Here is a 5,961-nt window from a genome sequence, read left to right on the forward strand (position 1 = left end):
AGCCAAGTGAGAGTACAACAAAGAAACAGAAAGCATTAAAAAAAAAATTGAAATCCTAGACACAAAGACTGAAGAATTCAATAGAAAGTTTCAATATTAAACTTGGCCAAGCAGAAGAAAGAATGTGTGAACCTGAAGACAGAGCATGTGAAATTATCCAGTCAGAGTAGAAAAAGGAATGAAAGCCTATATGAATAATAAGAACCATTAAAAGAAAAATCTACACACTATTGGTGTCTCAGAAGGAGAACAGAGAGAGAAAGGAGGAGAAAGCTTATTTAAAGAAATAATGGTTAAGAACTTCCCAAATCTGATGAGAGATTTGGGCATCTAGGTAGGTTCATGAAACGCATAGGTCCCCCCAACAAATTTCAACTCAAAAATATTTTCTCCAAGACACATTATAAAAGAACTATCTAAAAGCAAAACCAGAGAGAATTTTAAAAGCACCAAGAGAAAAAAAAATCCTCACATACAAGAGAACAATCATAAGTCCATCAATGGCTTTCTCAGCAGAAACTTTGCAGGTCAGGAGAAAGTAGGGTGGTATGTTCAAAATTCTGAAAGAAAAAAGTGCCAACCAAGAATACTTTACCTGGCAAACTTGTCCTTCAGAAATGAATGGAGGAAAAGACTTTCCCAGATAAACTAAAGCTAAAGGAGTTCATCACCAAGAGACCTGCCTTACAAGAAATGCTGAAAGGAGTTCTTCAAGCTGAAATATAGGGACACTAACATGAAACCATATGAAAATATAAAACACATTGGTAAGACAAATATATAGTAAAATTTGAATGCTTCAATACTGTAATATGGTGGTGTGGTAATCACTTAACTCTGGTATAAAGGTTAAAGGACAAAAGTATTAAGTATAGCTTAAATAATTTATTAATAGATGCACAATGTAAAAAGGTGTAAATCATGAGAACAAAAACATGAAATGGAGGGTATTAAAAAGGTAGAGTTTTTGTATGGGATTAAAGTTAAGTTGTTATCAGCTTAAAATAGACTTTTATATTCATAAGATGTTTTATGTAACCTTAATAGTAACCACAATGCAAAAAAACTACAGTATATATACAAAAAATAAACAGAAGTGAATCAAAGCATGCCATTATGGAAAATTATCAACTTACAAAAGAAGACAGCAAGAGAGGAAGAAAAGAACTAAAGGAACTCCAAATAGCAAGAAAACACTAAGATGGCAATAGTAAGTCCTTACCTATTAATGATTGCTTTAAGTGTAAATGGATTAAAATCTCCAATCAAAAGGTCAAGAGTGGCTGAATGCATTAAAAAAAAAGAAAGGACCCAACTACATGCTGCCTACATGAAATTCACATCAGCTTTAAGGATACACATAGGCTCAAAGTGAAGGGATAGAAAAAGTTATTCCATGTAAATGGAAACCAAAAGAAAGAAGAGGTAGCGACTTATATCAGACAAAATAGACTTTTAGCCAAAAACTGTCACAGGAGATAAAGATGGTCATTATATAATGATAAAGGGGTCAATTCATCAAGAAGATGTAACAATTATAAACATTAACCCAACATTGGACCACCTAAATATACTGAACAAACACAAACAGATCTGAAGGGGAAAAGAGACAACAATACAATAGTAGTAGGGGACTTTAATAATGCACTTCAATAAATAAGTCATCCAGACAGAAAATCCATAAGGGAACATTGGACTTGAACTATCCTTTAGACCAAATGGACCTAACAGACCTATACAAAACATTACATCCAACAGCAGCAGAAAACCCATGTTTCTCATGCACATGCAGAACATTCTCCAGTGACAGATCTTACATTCACAAAACAAGTCTTTGCAAGTTTAAACAGATTGAAATCATGTCAAATATCTTTTCCAACTACAATAATATGAAACTAGAAATTAATAAGTAGGAAAACTGGAAAAATTCACAAATATGTAGAAATTAAACATCACACTCCTGAACAACTAATGGATCAAAGAAAAAATTTAAACGGAAATACAAAAATATGTTGAAACAAACAAAAATGGAAATACAACACTTGAAAATGTATGGGCTGCAGCAAAGTGGTTCTAAGAAGAAAAATTATAGTGATAAATGCCTATTAAGAAAAAAGAAAGATCTCAAATAAGCAATCTAACTTTACACCTTAAGGAAGCAGAAAAACAAACTAAGCCCAAAGTTAAAAGAAGAAAGGAAGTAACAAAGATCAGAGCAGAAATAGAGAACAGGAGAACAATAGAAAAGATCAGCAAAACTAACAGTTGGTTTTTTGAAAAGATAAACAAAGTTGACAAATCTTTAGCTAGATTTACCATGAGAAAAGAGAGATGACTCAAAAATATTATAAAGAAGAGATGTTACAGCTGATACCACAGAAATGCAAGGGATCATATGAGCCTACTATAAACGATTATATGCCAAAAAACTGGACAACCTAGAAGAAATGGATAAATTCCTAAAAACATACAACCTACCAGGACTGAACCAAGAAGAAATAGAAAATCTGAACAAACCAATAATGAGAAATGAGATTGAATTAGTAATCAAAAAACATTATACTGATACCAGAGCCAGCTGAGGACACTACAAGAAAAGAAAACTACAGCCTAATCCCTGATGAGCATAGATGCAAAAATCCTCAATAAAATACTAGCAAACCAAATTCAATAGCATATTGAATACACCATGATCAAGTAGGATTAATCCCTAGGATGCAGGGATAGTTCAGCATATGCAAATCAACAAATGTGATATATCACATTAATATAATGAGATATAATATTGTGATAATATATAATAATAATCATAATATAATAATGTGATAATATAATCACATTAATAGAATGAGAGATAAGAATACTATGATTATTTCAATAGATGCAGAAAAAGCGTTTGACAAAATTCTCCATCATTATGATAAAAGCTCTCAACAAAGTAGGTACAGAAGGGAGGTACCTCAGCATATATGACAAACTCAGTTAACTTCATGCTCAATAGTGAAAGTTTAAAAGCATTTCCTCTAAGATCAGGAACAAGACAAATGTGCCCACTCTCACCATTCCTATTCAATATAGTACTGGAAGTCTGAGACAGAACAAATAGGCAAGGAAAAGAAATAAAAAGAATCCAATCAGAAAGAAAGTAAAATTATCTCTGCTTGCAGATAATGTGGTCTTCTATATGGAAAACCCTAAAGACTCCGATGGAAAAATGTTAGAATGAACGAAGTCAGTAATGTTTCAGGAAACAAAATCAACATACAAAAGTCAGTTCTGTTTCTATACATTAACAATAAGCTATCTGTAAAAGAAAAATAATCCCATTTATAATAGCATCAAAAAGAATAAAATACTGGACTTCCTTGGTGGTGCAGTGATTAAGAATCTGCATGCCAATGCAGGGGACACAGGTTTGAGCCCTGGTCCAGGAAGATCCCACATGCCCTGGAGCAACTAAGCCTGTGTGCCACAACTACTGAGCCTGTGCTCTAGAGCCCACGAGCCACAACTACTGAGCCCACATGCCACAACTACTGAAGCCCACGCGCCTAGAGTCCATGCTCTGCAACAAGAGAAGCCACTGCAATAAGAAGCCTGTGCACCTCAACAAAGAGTAGCCCTCACTCACAGCAACTAGAGAAAGCCCGCACACAGCAGTGAAGACCCAATGCAGCCAAAAAAAGAAAAAAAAAGATAAAGAATAAAATACTTAGAAATACATTTAACCAAGATAGTGAAAGACCTATACACTGAAAACCATAAGATACTGATGAAATAAATTGAAAAAGACACAGATAAAAGGAAAGTTATCCCATGTTCATGAATTGGAAGAGTTTAATATTGTTAAAATGTCTCTACAAAGCCATGCAGAGATTCAATGCAATCCCTATCAAAATTCCCATGTTATTTTTCACAGAAATAGAGAATATGATCCTAAAATTCATGTGGAACCACAAAGACCTTGAATAGCCAAGCAATCTTCAGAGAAAACAAAGCTGAAGGCATCATACTTCCTGATTTCAAACTATATTACATTGTAATATAAAGTTATTGAATATAAAATTATAATAATCAAAGCAGTAAGGTACTGGCATAAAAGTAGACACATATACCAATGGGACAGGATTGAGAGCCCAGAAATAAACCCACATGTATACATTCAACTAGTATTTGACAAGGGAGCTAAGAATACCCAATGGGGAAAGGATAGTCTCTTCAATAAATGGTTTTGGGAAAACTAGATATTCAAATGCAAAACAATGAATTTGGACCCCTGTTTTTATCACTAACAAAATTAACTTGAAATGGATTGCATACTTAAACATAAGACCTAAAAGTGTAGAACTCCTAGGAGAAAACAAAGAGAAAAAGCTCTTTGACATTGGTCTTGGAAATGTTTTTTGGCTGTAACACCAAAAGCATAAGCAACAAAAGCAAAAGTTAAGAAGAAGAACTACATCAAACAAAAATTTCTGCACCGCAAAAGAAAAATTCAACAAAATGAAAAGCCAGCCTACTGTATGGGAGAAAATATTTGCAAACTAGATCTCTTTTAAGGGGCTAATATCCAAAATATATAAGGAACTCTTACAAGTCAATAGCAAGAAAACAAATAATATGATTAAAAAATGGGCAAAGAACATGAATAGACATTTCTCCAAAGAAGACGTACAAATATAAGTACATGAAAAGGCACTCAATATTATTAATTATCAGGGAAATGCAAACCAAAAGCACCTTGAGCTACCACTTTACATCTGTTAAAATGGCAATTATCAAAAAGACAAGAGATAAGTGTCGGCGGGAATGTGAAACTAAGGGAACCCTTGTGTCGGTGGGAATGTAAATTGTTGCAGCCACTATGGAAAACAGTATGGGGTTCCTCCAAAGATTAAAAATAGAACTATAGTATGAACCAGCAATCCCACTTCTGGATACATACCCAAAGGAGATGAAATCACCATCCTAAATAGGCATCTGTACCTTCACGTTCATTACAGCATTACTCATAATAGCCAAGCCATGGAAACAATATAAATGTCCTTTGACAGATGAACAGATAAAGGAAATGTGATATATATATTATATATAATACATCTATAATATATAATATAGATACACAATGAAATATTATTCAGCCATAAAAAGAAGAAAATTCTGCTATTTGCAACACATGGATGAAACTTGAGGGTCTTTTGCTAAGTGAAATAAGTCAGACAGAGAAAGACAAATGTATGATCTCACTTACACGTATAATATGAAAAAGCAGAACTCAGAGAAGCAGAGAGCAGACTGGTAGTTGCCGGGGTGGAGTGGCAGCGGGAAAGGGCAGATGTTGGTAAAAAGGTACAAACTTCAAGTTCTAGGATGAATATGTTCTGGAGCTCTAACCAACAACATGGTGACTCTAGTTAACAATACTGTATTGTATTCTTGAAAGCTGTTAAGAATGTAAATCTTAAATGTCACACACAAAAAAAGTTATGTGAAGTGGTGAACATGTTAACTAAACTTGTGGTAATATACACACACATGTATACAATACACATACGATATATACATGTATCAAATCAGCACTTCACACACTTTAAACTTACACAATATTATATGCCAGCTATACCTAAATAAAGCTAGAAAAAATTAGGATTCATCAAACAAAAACAAAAACCAAAAAATCTACTGCCCCAGTGCATATATATCTTATCAAATTGCAGCTTGCACCTGCCAAGTGAGGAAGTCAAGAAAGGCCTGTCCAACTACACAGAGAAGTGACTTATGTCTTCATAATATATGTTAAGGAAATGATGTTTATAATATAACTGTTTAAGGAAGCTTTAAATTTAAAAGAGAAAAAGATACATAAAGACCATCACAAAAGACCAGCACAGTGGCTAAAGCATTTTGCAATTACCATAAAAGTACCTATTTTTTTCCTTTTTTTTTTTTTTTTTTTTTAGG

Source organism: Neophocaena asiaeorientalis, unplaced genomic scaffold (assembly GCF_003031525.2).
Source record: "Neophocaena asiaeorientalis asiaeorientalis breed wild unplaced genomic scaffold, Neophocaena_asiaeorientalis_V1.1 scaffold49, whole genome shotgun sequence".
In the NCBI taxonomy this organism is placed as follows: domain Eukaryota; kingdom Metazoa; phylum Chordata; class Mammalia; order Artiodactyla; family Phocoenidae; genus Neophocaena; species Neophocaena asiaeorientalis.